Raw genomic sequence first — 19308 nt, forward strand, 5'->3', positions numbered from 1 at the left:
TGCTTATACTGATTTTTCTATATTGTAATCAAACACTGAAATTTTCAAGAAATCTTCTGTCTACAGATGTCAAAAATTCAACTACATTTCAACTTTAAGGTGGTTAACAGAATTTTGTCATACTGCTGTATTTTATACATATAAAACATGCTTAATGTCCAATTTGTAGTCAGATGTAATAACTTATCTCAAGCCAGTATTTTTATCCGGAACAAGGATAGAAACTGGTTACTATACACGAAGTAAATGCTTAAAAGACAGGAAATAGTTAATGTGGTGAGTGCTCAGGGGAAAAAAAAAGATGACCTTAAGTAACCTAAATAACCTGTGGGTGGTAGAAGCAATCACAAAGAAAACTGGAAAATATTTTCAACTGAACAGTAATGAGTGTATAACATGTTAAAAGACTTAGGTTACACTTAAGTCATGCTTAGAGGCAAAATTTAATGCATTCTTAAATTCTTAAATGCATTCACAAGAAAGGAAAAAGGCCCATTTCCAAAAAGGGGAAAAATGTCAAAATGAAGACAGGGCATGGGAAGAATGTCAAATGAAAATGATGGAGTCCTATTTTCTCCTTCCTCTTCAGGAAAAGGTCCAGTGAGGTGCATCCTCATAAACCATGTGCCATTCGTACACTTAGATCTGCATGCTGAGGCCACTGGGAAAAAGGACAGAATTAACTGGAAGTTGGTGCTTGGAGAATGAGCAATTTTCATTAAAAAAAAATACTCATAATTTTACATGTTCCTTTCCTCCTCCAAAATGTTCAGGCAGTCAGTAAAGAAAATTGTACAGTCGTACAGTCGTAGAATCATACCTGCATGACCAGACAATGAAGTTCATGTCCTACATAAAAGATTAGAAAGTCCATTAATATATATGACCATGAGAGGGTGGATAGGTAATTGATTGAATAACAGAGGGAAAAGACCACAGTAATGTAAAGATATTTATTCACTTATTAATACTACTGACATAATTGATGTATGTAAAAACACTCTAATTTGTCATAGCAATATGACAAAATTCTGTTAACCACATTAACGTATAAATGTAGTTTAATTCTTGACATCTGTAGAAAAGTATCCAGAAGATTGGTTGAAAATTTGAGTACAATATAGATAAATCAGTAAAATGTTTACAAGCAATATCTTTTACGATCTTAAAACTAAGTGGTTGTAGGAGTATTTACACCTCTTTTTAGAGTGTGCAATATATAAAAAGTTATGACATATTGAACTTAAAGTATGTCCCCACATATTCCAAAGATCAAAATAATGCAGAGTATATTCTGACTCTAGATTGAAATGGAACCAGAAATCACAAAATATAAATAGAAAATAGATTCTTTATTTGGATATTAATAACTATATTTCTAAAAGACCCACATGTCTAAGAACGAATACAAAATAATTCAGAAAATATTCTAATTTGACTAATAATGAAGGTGCTATATATAAAATTTTGTGTGCTAGTTGAAAAGCAATGCTTTTTAGGGCAAATTTTATAACGGGATATATAATACATGTTTCTAATATGTAATACATTACAAAATGATAAATTCTGATTTCCTCTGATATAATTATTCAATTCAGAAATTTACAAAAAAGATAAGACATTTAAACAAAATAAAATATATGAAGGAAATAAGAAAAATAACAGAAATTAATTTTTAAAGTCCAAACATATAACAAGAAGAATAGTGAGAGTTTGGTTCTTTAAAAGGATTCATATACAGGTATTAAAATACCACGTGTACTCCCAAAATATTTACAACTATTATATATCAATTTTTGAAAACAGTTAGTAAAACTGATAAACCTCTGGTGAGGTTCACTGAAGAAAAATGATGATTACTCAACTAACCAATATGAAGAATAAAAAGTGATGACATCCTTAATATGCATACGGACTTTAATGAGATTGTAGAAAGATATATACAACTTAGGTCATTAATATGGAAATGTACTTGAAATGGTTAACTTTCTAGAAAACCCACAAATTATCAAAAGTAAAACAAAAGTAAATGGTAAAAATGAATAGCCCTCTAGCTATTAAAGGAAATTAATTACAATTAACAATTTTCTTAAAACAAAAACTCTAGGACCAGAGAGTTTCACAATAAATTCTATTACCTTTTTAAGAAAGAACATTACAGATCCAAGTTGCTCATAATCTTTGATGCAAATCTACAAAAGATTAAAAAATGCAAAGAAGGATTCATTCTAGTTATTAAAGGTAATTTAAATATTTGAAAATCAATAGTGTCAATAATCACATTAAGATATTATGTCAGGCAAGGTGGCTCAAGCTTGTAATCCCAGCAGTTTGGGAGACAAAGACGGGTGGATCACTTGAGGTCAGGAGTTGAAGACAAGCCTGGCCAACATGGCGAAACCCTGTCTCTACTAAAAATACAAAAATCAGCTGCCAAGTGCCTGTAATTCCAGCTACTTGGGAGGCTGAGGCAGGAGAATTGCTTGAGCCCAGGAGGTGGAGGTTGCAGTGAACCAAAATTGTGCCACAGCACTCCAGTCTTGGTGACAGAGCAAGACTGTCTCAAAAAAAAAAAAAAAAGATATTAAATGAGAAAAGTCAAGTAATAAGGTCTCAAAATTCCATATTTTTCTGTTAAAATAATAGCTATTTATGAGAAAACTCTTAGGACAATAAGAATAGAATTTCCTTGTTCTTATAAAAGGAATATTTTTCTCTAATAATCAGTGAAATTTTGGGAACTTCAAGATTATTTTCAACTAAACGAAATAAAATATCAAGAATAATTTTGAAAAAAATAGGAGCTCTATGATTCCTTTTGTCAACAAGTCCTTTTTGATATCAGCAAAATGAAACTGTGGTTTTTCAGTCTTTTTCTTAATGTCCTCATATGACACAGGGATAGGACACAACAGACCTTAAGATATGAATCAATACTATTAAGAAAAAATTGTCCTTAGCATTAGAAATTAAAATAATTATAATGAATTTAACCTTAGACATCATTGGTATACAAGATACGATTTTTTAAATCCATTAAATATTTTTTTAAAAAATTTCTTCATATATAATTGGCATACCATCATAAAATGTTTTAGATGCATAATTCAATGACTTTAATAGATTTATAGATTTTTGCAACCCTATTCACAATATAATTTTGGAATATTCTCACCCTCAGCCTTAGCTAAACTTTAATCTTTTTCCATCTCCGTGAATCTGCCATTTATGGATATTTCTTATAAAGCGAATCCTGTGATGTGTGGTCTCTTGTGTCCGAATTCTTTCATTTTACATTTCGAGGTTCATTCTGTACATATCGTTTCATTTACTTTGATTTTAGAACATTTCATTGTATGAATATACTACATATTGTTTCTCCTTTCAGGAGTTGATAGATATTTGTTTTTTGTTTTTTTCACATTTTGGCTATTATGAATAGCACTGCTGTGGACATTCACACGAGCTTTTATGTGGCCATGTGTTTTCCTTTTTGTGGGTACATACCCAGGAGTGGAATTGCAAGGAATTATATGTATAACATTCTGAGAAACTACTAAATAGTTTCTTAATGTGGTTGCTGTATTCCATAGTTAAATTAGCAATACATAAGGGCTCCATATCATCCACAGTCTTGCTATTACTTGTCATCTTTAAAAAAATAATTTCCGGCCGGGCACGGTGGCTCACGCCGGTAATCCCAGCACTTTGGGAGGTCGAGGCAGGCAGATCCCGAGGTCAGGAGATCAAGACCATCTTGGCTAACATGGTAAAACCCCATCTCTACTAAAAATACAAAAAATTAGCCGAGCATGGTGGCGGGTGCCTATAGTCCCAGCTACTCCGGAGGCTGAGGCAGGAGAATGGTATGAACCTGGGAGGCAGAGCTTGTAGTGAGCCGAGATCACGCCACTGCACTCCAGCCTGGGTGACAGAGCGAGATTCCATCTCAGAAAATAATAATAATAATTTCGGCCAGGCATGGTGGCTCACACCTGTAATCCTAGTGCTTTGGGAGGCTGAGGCAGGCGGATCACCTGAGGTCTAGAGTTCGAGACCAGCCTGACCGACACAGAGAAACCCCGTCTCCACTAAAAATACAAAATTAGCTGGGCATGGTGGTGGGCACCTGTAATCTCAGCTACTTGGGAGGCTGAGGCAGGAGAATCGCTTGAACCTGGGAGGTGGAGGTTGCAGTGGGCCGAGATCGTACCCTTGCACTCCGGCCTGGGCAACAAGTGCGAAACTCTGTCTCAAATAATAATAATAATAGTAATAATTTCAACTTTTATTTTAGATTCAGGGGATACCTGTGCCAGTTTGTTACATGGGTATATTGTGTGTTGCTGAGGTTTGGGATATGATTGATCATGTCACCCAGCTAGTAAGCATAGAACCCAGTAGTTTTTCAATCCTTTCCCCATTCCTCCCTCCCCACTCTAGTAGTCCCCAGTGTCTGTTGTTCCCATCTTTATGTCCATGAATAACCAATATTTAATTCCCAGTTGTAAGTGAGAATATATAGTATTCGGTTTTCTGTTCCTGCATTAATTCACTTAAAATAATGGCCTCTAGCTACATCCATGTTGCTGCAAAGGAAATAATTTTGTTCTTTATCATGGCTGTATAATATCCCATGGTATGTATGTACCACATTTTATTTATCCAGACCACCATTGTAAGGCATCTGGGATTATTCTCTATCTTTGCTATTGTGAATAGTGCTGTGATGAACATACATGTGTCCTTTTGATAGAATGATTTATTTTCTTTTGGATATAAAACCAGGAATGGGATTGCTGGGTCAAATGGTGGTTCTAAGTTCCTGGAGAAATCTCCAAACTGCTTTCCACAATGGCTGAAGTAATTTATATTCCCACTAAGAGTGTATAATTCTCTTTGCTCTGTAGCCTCACCAATATCTGGTGTTTTGTTTGTTTGTTTTTCAGTTTTTAATAATTGCCATTCTGATCAATATGAGGTGGTATCTCATGGTATTGACTTGTATTTCTCTGAAGATTAGTGTATTAGTCCATTTTCACACTGCTGATAAAGATATACCCAAGACTGGGCAATTTACAAAAGAAAGAGGTTTATTGGACTTACAGTTCCACATGGCTGGGGAGGCCTCACAATCATGGTGGGAGGTGAAAGGCGTGTCTCATATGGTGGCGGTGTGGTGTGGTGCTGCATGCCTGTAACTCCAGCTACCTGGGAGGCTGAGGTAGGAGAATCACTTGAACCAGGAAGCAGAGGTTGCAGTGAGCTGAGATCACAACACCGCACTCCTGCCTGGGAGACAGAGTGAGGGGAAAAAAAGTGTCTGTTCCTGTCTTTTGCCCATCTAACATATTAGTTTTTTAGTTGGGTTGTTTATTTCTTATTAAGTTCCTTATAGATTCTGGATATTAGACCTTTGCTGTATGCATAGTTTGCAAATTTTTTTTCCCATCCTGTAGGTTGTCTATTTACTCTGTCAATAGTTATTTTGCTGTGCAGAAGCTCTTTAGTTTAACTAGTTCCCACTTGGCAATTTTTGTTTTTGTTACAATTGATTTTGAGGACTTAGTCATACATTCTTTTCCAAGGCTAATGGCCAGAATGGTATGGCTTAGGTTTTCTTCTAGGATTTGTATAGTTTGGGGTTTTACATTTAAATCTGTAATCTATCTTGAGTTAATTTTCGTATATGGTGAGAGGTAGGAGTCCAGTTTCATTCTTCTGCATGTGGCTACCAAGTTATCCCAACACCATTTACTGAATAAGGAGTCCTTTCTCCATTGCTTTTTTTTTTTTTTTTTTTTTTTTTTTTTTTTTTTTTTGAGATGGAGTTTCACTCTTCTTGCCCAGGTTGGAGTGCAATGGCACAATCTCAGCTCACCACAACCTCCGCCTCCTGGGTTCAAATGATTCTTCTGCCTCAGCCTCCCGAGTAGCTGGAATTACAGGCATGCACCATCACACCCAGCTAATTTTATATTTTTAGTAGAGACAGGGTTTCTCCATGTTGGTCAGGCTAGTCTGAAACTCCTGACCTCAGGTGATCCATCTGCCTTGGTCTCCCAAAGTGCTGGGATTACAGGCGTGAGCCACCATGCCCAGCCTCCATTGCTTATTTTTGTCAATTCTGTTCAAAGATCAAGTGAGTATAGATGTGCAGCTTTCTTTCTGGGTTCTCTGCTCTGTTCCATTGCTCTATGCATCTGTTTTTGTACCAGTACCATGCTGTTTTGGTAACCGTAGTCTTAAAATATAGTTTGAAGTCAGGTAATGTGATACCTCTGGCTTTGTTCTTTTTGCTTAGGATAGCTTTGGCTATTTAGGCTCTAAAATAACTAAGCATGTTTACATATTGTCCTTTGAAACTGCTTTATATTATTCAGGAAGCACATTCATATTGTTGGGTGAAATTAAGAAAAAGATTTATCATTTTGACACCAGGTAAAATATGAAAAGTAGAAATAACAAATCCTTATAAACAGTACTGGTATCCATGAACCAAAGCATCCCCTTTATACATACATGATATGGTTTGGCTGTGTCTCCACCCAAATCTCATCTTAAATTCCCACATGTTGTAGCAGACACCTGGTGGGAGGTAACTGAATCATGGGGGCAGGTCTTTCCCGTGCTGTTCTTGTGATAGTGAATAAGTCTTATGAGACCTGATGGCTTTATAAGGCAGAGTTTCCCTGCACAAGCTCTCTCTCTCTTTGCCTGCTGCCATCCATGTAAGACATGACTTGCTCCTCCTTGCCTACTGCCATGATTATGAGGCTTCCCCAGCCACATGTAAGAACTGTAAGTCTATTAAACCTCTTTCTTTTGTAAATTGCCCAGTCTTGGGTATGTCTTTATCAGCAGCATGAAAATGGACTAATATGCTGCACATTTTATTTGGCACAAATAATGTTTTCAGTATTTCTGTATATTCAAAGCAACACTGACAGCAGAGTATAATTTTCAAAGTGAAAATTTATACAATATCTATCACACACAGAGAGACAGAGAGAGAGAGAGAGACAGAGAGAGACAGAGAGAGAAAATAGGTAAATATGTCTGTAGATAACCCAGTTGTAAAACTGCAGGCCAACCCTATCCAAAAGGCAATAATTACCTAACTCATGTGTCTGCTATAACAGAATTCTATAGACTGGTGGCTTAAACAAATAAACAACAAATAAACAAAAGCCATTTGTTTCTCACAGTTCTGAACCTGGGAAGTCCATGATCAAGGAAGTGGCAAATCTAGTCTGTGGTGAGGGCTTGATTCCTGGTTTGCAAATGGCCATCTTCTCTCTGTATCCTCACATGGCAGAGAGAGAAATCACCTCTCTCATTTTTTCTTGTAAGGGCACTAATACAATTTATGAGCACTCTACCTGCCTGACCTAATTACCCCACAAAGGTGCCACCTCTAAATACCATCACATTGGGCCACTATACTACACATATGGATTTGGGGTGGGGGACACAAACATTCAGTCACTAGCATGGGGCGATTCAAGGGCCTTTCAGGGGAAAAGGAGGGGCGTGGACCAGCATCCAGCATGCAGACCTCTCAGTGCATTGCTAGGAAAAAGAATGGTAGTTCTGAAAGACTGGGTGAAGGGCATAACCCTGAGATTCCCCTCCCCACAAGAAGCACCAAGAATACTAGTCCCAGAAAAAAATGTCCTTATAAACCAAAAGAGAGATAAAGACTTTCCCAGACAAAGGCTGAGGGAGTTCATCACCACTAGACCTACCTAACAGGAAATGCTGAAGGGAATACTTTGAGTTGAAACAAAAGGATGCTAAACAGCAACACAAAAGTATAAAACACACTGGTTAAGGTAAATATACATGCAAATGCACAGATACATATACTCTATTGATGGTGTATAAATCACTTAATTTTAGTATAAAAGTTAAAAGATAAAAGCATAAAGAATAACTATAACTACAAAAATATGTTAATGGATATATGATATAAAACATGTAGATTGTGACATCAATAACAAAATGTGTGGGGGAAGAAGTAAGGTTATAGAGGGGTTTTTTTGCTTTGTTTTTTGAGACAGAGTCTCGCTTTTTCACCAGGCTTGGAGTGCAGTGGCACGATCTTGGTTCACTGTAACCTCCACCTCCCAGGTTCAGGCGATTCTCCTACCTCAGCCTCACAAGTAGCTGGGATTACAGGCACCCGCCACCACGCCCAGCTAATTTTTTTGTATTTTTAGTAGAGACAGGGTTTCACCATGTTGACCAGGATGGTCTCGATCTCTTAACCTCATGATCTGCCCACCTTGGCCTCCGAAAGTGCTGGGATTATAGGCATGAGCCACTGTGCCCAGCCAAGTTATAGAGTTTTTGTTTGTGATCGAAGTTAAATGTTGTCAGCTCAAAACTGCTGATTAAAAGATGTTTTATGTAGGCCTCATGGTAACCATAAAGATACTTACAGAAGATACGCAAAAGAGAAAGAAAAGGGAATCACAACACATCATTGCAAAAAATTCCATAAAACACATAGAAAGACAGCAAGAGAGGAAAATAGGAACAAAATAACTACAAGACTGACAGAAAATAATTAAAAATATGACAATAGTAAATCTTTCAACATCAATTATTAAGTAAAAACAAAATAAACTCACTAATCACATAGTTGAATGGATTATAAAAACACAAGACTCATCTACATGCTGTCTACGAGAGAGACTTACTTCAGATGTAAGGAGACACATAGGCTAGAAGTAAAAGGATAGACTAAGATATCCCGTACAATTGATAAAAGTAAGCAGGAGTGGCTATATTTATAACAGGCCAAATAGACCTTAAATACAAAACTATCACAAGAGAAAGAAACATATTATATAATGATTAAATGCTCAATTCATTAGGAAATATAAAATTATAATTATATGTGGACCCCAATCAAAATACCTACATATATAAAGCAAACATGACAGAATTGGAGGCAGAAGTACACAGCGATACAATAGTAGAAGGAGACTTTAATGTCACATATTCAATTATGGATAGAACATCCAGACAGAAAATCAATAAGGAAATAGCAGGCTTTAATGATGTTATAGACCAAATGGACCTATAACATATATACAGAACATCCCACTCAGCATCAGTTGAAGTAATATCACAAACAACCTAACTTTATAACACAATGACCTAGAAAAAGAAGTTAAGGCCAAAGTTAGTTGAAGGAAGGAAATAAATATTAGAGCAGGAGTAAATAAAATAGAGAATAAAAACAATAGAAAAATCAATAAAATTTAGGTTTTTTTTGAAACATAAGCAGAATTTATAAAGCTTTAGATACACAAATAAAAAAAGGAGGACTCAAAATCAGATATGAAAGAGGAGATATTACAGCTGATGTTACTGAGAAAAGGAATCATAGTGATTACTGTCATTATATGACAACAAATTGGATAACATAGTAATGAATACATTTCTAAAACCGTAAAACCTTAAAACTAAAACAGGAAAAAAAATCAAAACCGTAACAAATCAGTAATAAGTAAAGAGATTGAATTAGTAATCAAAAACTTCCCAAGAACAACAACAACAAAATGCCAAAGACCAGATGATTCACTGGTATGTTCTACTAAACATCTAAGAAAGAACCAATGTCAAACCTTCTCAAACTCTTCCAAAAAACTGAAGATGAAGGAATACTTCCAAACTCATTTTATGAGGCCAGCATTGCTTGATGCCAAAGCCATATAAAGACACTACAAGAAAATAAAACTATGGGCCAATATCCTTGATGAATATAGACGCAAAAATCCTCAATAATATACTATCAAACCAATTCCAGAACCACATGAAAATTATATGCTATGACCAGGTAGGATTCATTACTGGGATGCAAGAAGGATTCAACACATAGAAATCAGTAAATGTGAGATACCACATTAACTGAATGAATAAAAGTCACTTGACCATCTCAATAGCTGCAGAAAAAGGATTTGACAATATTGACTACTCTGTGATAAAGAAACTCTTAGCAAACTGGTTATGGAATAAATATAACTCAACATATTTAGGCTTTATATAAAAATCCCAGAGCTAACGTCACACTCAATGATGAAAAACTGAAAGCTTTAAGATCAGGAACAAGGCAAGGATGCCTACTCTTGTCACTTCTATTCAACATAGTGTTAGAAGTCTTAGAGAAATTAGAAAAGGAAATGCAAAGCATCCAAATCAGAAAGAAGACAATTATCTGTTTATAAATATGATCTTTTATGTAGAAAATCCTAAAATCTTCACAAAAACACTGTTAGTTAATAAAATAAGTTGCAGCATACAAAATCAATAAACAAAAATTAGTGATGTTTCTATACACTAATAATAAATTATCAAAAATCTATAAAACAAAACTTATAAATTAAGTTGCAGCATACAAAACATACAAAAATCAGTGACATTTCTATATACTAAAAATAAACTATAAAAAAAGGACATAAGAATCCCATTTACAATCAGATTAAAAATAATAAAATAGGAATAAACTTAAACAAGAAAGTGTAAGACTTGTACACTGGAAACTAAAAAACCTTGATGAAGGAAATTAAAGCAGATACAAATAAAAGGAAAGACATCCCATGTTCACAGGTTGAAAGGCTTAATATTGTTAAAATGTCCATAATACCCAAATGATCTACAGATTTAATACTATCCTCATCAAAATTCCAATGACATTATTTTACAGAAATAAAAAAGCAATCCTAAAATTAATATAGAACCACTAAGACCCTGAATAGCCAAAGCAATCTTGCAAAATAATAACAAAGCTAGAGGCATCACACTTCCTGATTTCAAAACATAGTACAAAGCTAAGTAATTAAAACAGTAAAATACTGGCATAAAAACAGACATACAGACCAATGAAACAGAATGGAAATCTTAAATCAGCTCCTCCATATATAGGCAACTGTCCTTCTACAAGGGTGCTGAGAATACAAAATGGGGAAATGATAGTCTCTTTAAAGAAACGAGCTGGAAATGCTAGACACCTACACTAAAAAAGAATAAAATTGAACCCTTAGATTACACCATGCACAAAAATTAACTCAAAATGGACTAACAACTTAAATTTATGATGTGAAACTGAAAATCCTAGAAGAGGGGTAAAAAGCTTCTTTCAGATTTCCAATTGGATTAAATTATGAATCTTTGTTTTAATTTAGTTTTTATATGTATGAAATTTATTTACTCTATTTTATAAAAACATTAAAATAGGCCAGGCACAATGGCTTACTCCTATAATCCTAGCAGGTGTGAGTCACACCTGGAGGGAAGTCACACCTGGTTCCCTCTGGTGGTGCCATTCAATAACTTATCTCGTCAGTAAAAACTGGGAGGGGGGGATGTGGTGAATCACACCTGTAATCTCTATAATTTGGAAGGCCAAGGTGGAAAGTTTCTTGAGGCCAGGAGTTTTGAGACCAGCCTAGGCAACATAGCAAAACCTTGTCTCTATGATGTACACCTGTGTTCCCAGCTATTAAAGAGACTGAGGTGGGAGGATCACTTGAGTCCAGCAGTTTGAGGCTGCAGTGAGCTAAGATCTCACCACTGCACTCCAGCCTGGGCAACAGAGTGAGAACCTGAGTCAGTCAGCCAGCCTGTCAGTCAGTAAATCAACCAGTCAATCAATAAAATGTAATATACTTATTTACTTTTTATTTTTCCTCTTGTTTTTAGAGATTTCTCTTTTTTTCTGTTTTAGTTTTTAGCAACCTGAAGCCACAGTTTTTAGTTTTTGTCTCTGGCTAATAAGAGGAAAAAGAAAGGAGTGGAACGGTCTTGGTGTCCTCCTTTAGACAGAAGCCTCCTCTTGGGTCCAAACCTTTACACAGTTGAATCAGTCCCCTTCCTCATCTATTTTTTTCTTTTCTTCTTTCTTTTTTGTCAACTTGTTAGAATGGCTTGTATTTCTAGGTAGATAATATTTTATCCTTTTTTATCTTCTGTCTGTTCCTGATCCCCACCTCCCCCTTTTTTATCCTTTTGGTGTTTACCTGATAAACTTGTGGCAGTCTGAATAATGTCTGCTATGAGTAGCATCTTCCCTTTATTGGGTGTCCCACTAAACCTCAGAGGCATGGCTGGCCTCAATATCCAGGACAGCAAGAGTGGCCTTGGTTTTCTTTCAATCTCTTTGAGTATGAGACCCTTTGTATGATGGTAAGCAGCAGCACTTAAGAGAGCCTGTGAGCGTTGATTGAGTGTTTTGCAATCTTTCGTTCATGAGTCACCTCTTCAGAAGGCTTGAGAGAAACTAGAACCAAATGTTGCTTTCCTTTCCCCCTTTCCGTTAAATATTGAGCCACTAGTCTCCAGGGATGGGATCCGCCATATCCCACTGCATTTAGAGACGAAATACAATAGCAAGAAGGCAAACAACAACACAACAGGTTACATCCAGAACAACATCTTTTGTGGGGTGGCACGGTCCTGGAGGTAAAGGCAAACACTGATCCCATGTGTGGCTCGCAACTTATTAGTGCTGCAAAGATCACACTCCCTCTACTAAGCATAGCAGGCTGAAATGTACAGGAAAATAGCAACTTTCCTTGTCTCAATATTCATCTGTGCTGCCTGTTTGACTGATCAGGTCCATTTCATGGTCCTTGGAGGAAAGTCACACCTGGTCCCCTCTGGTGGTGCCATTCAAGAACTTACCTAGTCAATAAAAACTAGGAGGCAGGACATGGTGGCTCCCACCTATAATCCTAGCTCTTTGGGAGGCTGAGGCTGGAGGAAATGCTTGAGGCCAGGAATTTGAGACCAAGGTGGCCAACATATCGAGACCCCGTCTCTTTAAAAACAAAAACAAAAACAACAACAGAAACATAACAAAAACAAAAACAAAAGAGTGTTCCTTATCCCAGAATCTAGGCAAGTAGTACACTCAGACCAGAACTCAGGAGGACTCAGCTTTCTAGTTTCGAATTTAGGATTTGAATCCACAGCCACCTGACCAATGCCCAAACAGCAGCTGTGCCAGGGACAAGCAGGAGGCAGAGGGAGTGGGAGGAAAACATGGACAATAGACTTCACTGTGGCTTCTGTAGGAAGGATATCAAAAGGCAAGATAAGCAGGCTTTGGATTGGTTAGTTTACGTAGGAAAATCACACTCATCTTTTACTATCTTTAGAAATTTGTTAGCCCTGGTTGGGGTATCTCTTCAGGTTCAGTAAGGCCCCAGATGTCAAAGCATCAGAATTAAGAAGATGTTCTTAATATGTTTGATTACCCTGTGTAAACTTCAAAGTGCTAGTAGGGTAGAAAAAATTAATGCAAACAAGATCCAGGGAAGTAAATGAGTGAAATGGCTGGTGAGAATGAGGAAGGATCTGTCCAAGTCTGAAACGGGCAGATACTACTGAGCCATTGCCAGTTGTTGCTATATGAGAATTTGGGCTCAGGAGTGCCAGTGCTAAATTTTCACAGGAAGCTAAAAGTTACATTTTTATGTAATATTTCACAATTTTAAAGATTGGGCGCTGATTTAATTTGTCTTTGCAAAAACCACCAGAAGTAGTTGTTTTCAGCTGTCAAGGTTAGTGATACACTCTTACTGTCCCACCTCAGTGTTATATTGATACTCCATTCCTATGCCATAATTTAGTTTTCAGGGATCTTGATAATCATTCCCTTCCATAAGACATCATACTGGTCTATTACATTGATGATATGATGCTGATTTGACCTAGTGAGCAAAGCATAGCAACTACTCTAGACTTACTGATAAGACATTTGCGTGTCGGAGAGGAGTGAATAAATCTGATGCATATTAGGGGCCTTCTACTTCAGTGAAATTGCTGGTAGTCAGTGTTGTGGGTCATGTTGAGATGTCCCTTCTAAGGTGAAAGATAAGTTTTTACATCTAGCCCTTCCTATACTTCCCCCACCCAAAAAAAAGAGGCACAACATTGACTGGGCTCCTTGAATTTTAGACGGAACGTATTTCTCATTTTAATGTGTTTGTACAGCCCATTTACAGAGTGACACCAAAAGGCTTCTGGATTTGAGTAAAGCTCATAGTAAGAGAAGGCTCTGCAACAGATGCAGGTTGCTGTGCAAGCTGCTTGGCTGCTCAGACCGTATGATCCAGCAGATCCACTGGTAATTGAAGTATCAGTGACAGATAAGGATGCTGTTTGGTGTCTGTAGCAGGCCTCTACACGCGAATGTCAGCACATACCCATAGGATTTTGAAGCAAAGCCCTGCCTTCCTCCACAGGTTACTGCTCTCTTCTGAGAAATGGCTGTGGGCCTACCATGGGGTCTTAGCCGAGACTGAATGCTTAACTCTGGCCCACCAGTAACCTTGCAACATTTGCTGCCCATTATCAACTGGGTGTAATCTGACCAACAAGTAATAAAGTTGGATGTGCTCAGCAACACTTCATCAATTGGAAGTAGCACATATATGATCGGGTCTTAGCAGGTCCTAAAGGCACAAGTAAGCTACACAAAGAAGTGGCCTAAATGCCCATGGACCCCACTTTTGCTACACTGCCTTTTGTCTCCCAGCCTGCACCTATGGCCTCCTCATTGGGGAGTTTCTTATAATCAGTAGACAGAGGTTGATAAGTCTCAGTCATGGTTTACAGACGGTTGTATATGATATGCAACTACCCCCAAAAATAGACATCTGCAGCACTATAACTTCTTTTTTGGGACATCCGTAAAGGAACTCGATGAAGGGAAATCCTCTCTGTGGGCAGAATTTTGGCCAGTTCACCCAGCTATTTGTCTAAAAGGAGAAAAACCAACACTTAGTCCCTGATATGGCACCACTTTCTGGAGGGATCAGCCAGCTACCCAGTGGCAGGTTGATTATATTAAAGTGCTTCCCTCATGGAAGGGCTAGTGTTTTGTTCTTATTGGACTAGACACTTACTTTAGATACATATTTGCCTTTCCTGCACACAGTGCTTCTGCCAAAACTAATATCCATGGATTTACTGGATGACTATTAACTGCCACAGTATTTTCCAGAGCATTTCTTATGATCAAGGAAGTCACTTTACAGAAAATGAAATGGGACAATGGGTCTATGTGCATGGAGTTTATTGGTCTTACTATGTTCCCTTTATCCTTAAGCAGCAGCCTTGATAGAAAACTGGAATGGCCTTTTCAATTCTAAGTTACAGGACCAGCTAATTAGTAGTACCTTGAGGTGCTGGAGCAAGGTTCTCCAGGGAGCTGTATATGCTCTGAATCAGCATTCGATATACAGTGCTATTTCTCTGATAGCCGGGGTACATGAGTCCAGCAATCAAATGTAAAAATGCAAGTGGCACCACTTACTATCACCCTTAGTAATTCACTAACAGGCTTTTTTTCTTTCTGTTCTCATGACCTTATGCTTTGCTGACCTGAAGGTTTTAATTCCAAAGGGAGGAATTCTTCTACCAATGGATATCATGATTCCATTGAATTGAAAATTATGATTGACACTTGGCTACTTTAGACTACCTATGCCCAGGATCAATAGGCAAAGAAAGGAGACCTGCACTCTGAGGTTACTGATCTTGATTGCCAAGGGGAAATTAGACTGACACTCCATAGTGGAGGTTTTGGAAGAGTATGTCTTGAATATAAACTAACATGACACTGCTAGGGTATCTCTTAATGCTACCATGCCCTTTGATTAAAGTCAATATAAAACCATAACAACCCAATCCAGGCAGGACTACTAATGGCTGAGACCCTACAGGAATGAAGCTTTGAGTTATTCTACCAGATAAAAACCATAACAAGCTAAAGTGCACAGGACTAGTTACTCTACCAGATAAAAAACATAAACTTCAGCTGGTTATTCTACAGGTAAAAAACATAACTTGCTGAGAGCACAGGACTAAGGAATGGGAAGTGGAAGGTGGTTATAAATCCCAACTATGAACACATGACCATTTACAGAAACACAGGATTTAATTAGGATTTTTCTTATTTTGTTATAAATTCATTTGTTTGAGTGGCATATATATATATATATATACACACACACATATATACACATATATATACACACATATATATAACTCATGCAAATATCTTTGTTTTCTCACTCTCATATCCCCTTATCATATACAATGTGATATATTTAACTTACATAATTTTTTTTTTTTTTTGAGACGGAGTATCACTCTGTTGCCCAGGCTGGAGTGCAGTGGCATGATCTTGGCTCACTGCAAGCTCCGCCTCATGGGTTCACACCATTCTCCTGCCTCAGCCTCCCGAGTAGCTGGGACTACAGGCGCTTGCCACCACGCCTGGCTAATTTTTTTGTATTTTTAGTAGAGACGGGGTTTCACCGTGTTAGGCAGGATGGTCTCAATCTCCTGACCTTGTGATCCACCCGCCTCGGCCTCCCAAAGTGCCGGGATTACAGGCGTGAGCCACCTCGCCCGGCCTGAAGGCATTGTTAACATGTGATTAACATTGAAAAGAGTAGGCTTTGAATAAAGCATCTTACTCCCCATAAATTGGGTAGGCCTCATCCTCATCCAATTATTTAAAGATCTTTAGAGAAAAGACTGAGGCACTCTGGGGAAGCAGGAATCCTGCTTTCTGACTGTCCTCAGGCTCCATCTGCAACATAGAGTCTTATCTGGGTCTGCAGCCTGCTGGCCTGCCCTGTACCACCATCTCAATAGATGCAGGAAAAAACATTTGACAAAATTCAACATCCTTTCATGTTAAAGGAACTTAACCTACTAGGAATAGAAGGTAACATCCTCAACCTGATAAAAACAATCTGTGAAAAGTACACAGTAAGAAATCATATTTAATGATGAAAATGTGGATGCTTTCCCCATAATATCAGGAATAAGAGGAGGATGTTTGCTCTTGCTACTTCTATTCAACATTGTACTGTATGTTTTAGTCAGGACAATTAAGCAATAAAAAGAAAAAAAAAGGCTTCCAGTTTGAAAAGGAAAAAGTAAAATTAACCCATTTCACAGATGACTTGGTCTTGTATATAGAAATTCCTAAGGCATCCACCAAAAAAACTAGTAGAACTAATAAACTAACTCAGCAAGTTTGCAGGATACAAGATACATGTGCAAAATCAATTGAACTTCTATACACTTGCAATGAACGAGCCAAAAATAAAATTAAGAAAACAATTCAGCTGGGCACAGTGGCTCACGCCTGTAATGCCAGCACTTTGAGAAGCCGAGGCAGGCAGATCACTTGAGGTCAGGAGTTCGAGACCAGCCTGGCCGACATGGCGAAAACCCATCTCTCCTAAAAATACAAAAAGTAGCCAGGCATGTTGGTGTGTGCCTGTAATTCCAGCTACTCAGGAGGCTGAGGCAGGATAAATCACTTGAACCCAAGAGGTGGAGGCTGCAGTGAGCAGAGATTGCACCACTGCACTCAGTCTGGGTGACAGAACGAGACCAAAATTATATTAAATACTTAGGAATAAATTTAACAAAAGTGTTCAAAATGTTTGCTCTGAAAATTATAAAACACTGTGGAAATAAATTAAATAGTATATTAATAAAAAAGAAATACATTCCATAATTGATCAGAAGACCTAACATTAAGATGGCAACACTTCCCGAATAGATGTGCTAATTCCACACAATCCCTATCAGAATCCCAGACAACTTCTTTGTAGAAATGTACAAGTTGATTCTAAAATTCATATGAAACTGCGAAGGGCCCCAAAATAGCCAAAACAATCTTGAAAATAAGCAGACTCGAAGGTCTTGCACTTTCTGATTTCAAAACTTAGTGCTGAGTAATGGTACATCAAGACACTATATTACGGGCAACAAATAGACATATAGAGCAATGTAATAGAATTGAGAGTCCAGAAAAACCCCCATAACATCTATGATCAATTGGTGTTTGACAAGAGCCAAAACCACTCAAGGGGGAAATAGTCTTTCAATAAATGGTGCTAGGGCAAGTAAAGCTGCACCATTATCTTATGCCATATACAAAAATTAAAATGGATCGGAAATCTACCTACCTGAAAGAACTAAATCTCCTAGAAGAAAACACAGGGTATATCTTATAACCTCAAATTTGGCAAAGGATTTTTAGACTCTGACAACAAAGGCAGGAGAAACAAAATAAAAGGTAGGTAAGTGAGGCATCATCAAAATTAAAAATATTTGTTCTTCAAATGACACCATATAGGAGTGAAAAATCAAGATATAGATCATCAGAAACATTTGCAAATCATACAATTGATAACACATTGTACTGAGAGTATATAAGTAATCTTTACAATGCAATAAAAGAAGGAAGAACCCAATAAAAAATGGACAAAGGATTTGAATAGGCATCTGTCTAAGTAAAATGCACAAATGGCCAATAAGCACTGGAAAAGATGTTTGAAATCATTAATCATCAAGAAAATGCAAATGGAAACCTCAGTGAGATATCACTTCGTACTCAGTTGAATGACTAGAATAAAAAAGCCAGATAACAAATGTGAGAAGAATGTGGGGAAATCAGAATCCTCATATACTGCTGGAAGGAATGTAAAATACTACTGCCACCTTGGAAAAAAGTCTGGCAGTTCCTCAAATAATGACAAAGTTCCTTCACAACTCAGCAATTCTACTCCTAGGAGTAGAGAAACAAAACAAGAATATGTATAGCAGCATTATTCATAACAGGCAAAGGGTGGAAACAACCCAAATGCCTCAACTGATGAATGGATAAAAATAATTTGGTATATTTACACAGCAGAATATTACTCAGCCATAAAAAAGGATAGAAGTATGGATATATGATGAATTATGAACCTTGAAAACATTATGCAAAACAAAATAAGCCAATTGCAAACAGCTACATATTATATGATTGTGTTCATAAGAAATGCCCGGAGTAGGGAAATCTATAAAGACAAAAAGTAGATTAGTGATTGGTTAGGGCTGGGAAGGGTGTGGGGAACAAGAGGATGATAGGTAAAGAATACAGAGTTTCTTTTAGAGTTGATAAAAACAATATAAAACTGACCATGGTAATGGTAACACATACATGCTAAAAAAACATCAAATTGTACACTTTAAATGGGTGAATTGTATGTCATGTGAATTATATCTCAACATGACTACTTAGTCATTATACTATTTAAATTATTATTTATAATTCTAAATCAAAGTATTTCCTTCTAATATAAATTCTTTACAGGACCACTGCAGTTACAGCTTTTACTTACATTCTGTAAATCACATATCACATTTCTTAGTAATTTTGTACCAGCTGATGTTTCATATCTATAATGTATGTACTGTGAAATAAGAAATTATATATAT

Source organism: Pan paniscus, chromosome 16 (assembly GCF_029289425.2).
Source record: "Pan paniscus chromosome 16, NHGRI_mPanPan1-v2.0_pri, whole genome shotgun sequence".
In the NCBI taxonomy this organism is placed as follows: domain Eukaryota; kingdom Metazoa; phylum Chordata; class Mammalia; order Primates; family Hominidae; genus Pan; species Pan paniscus.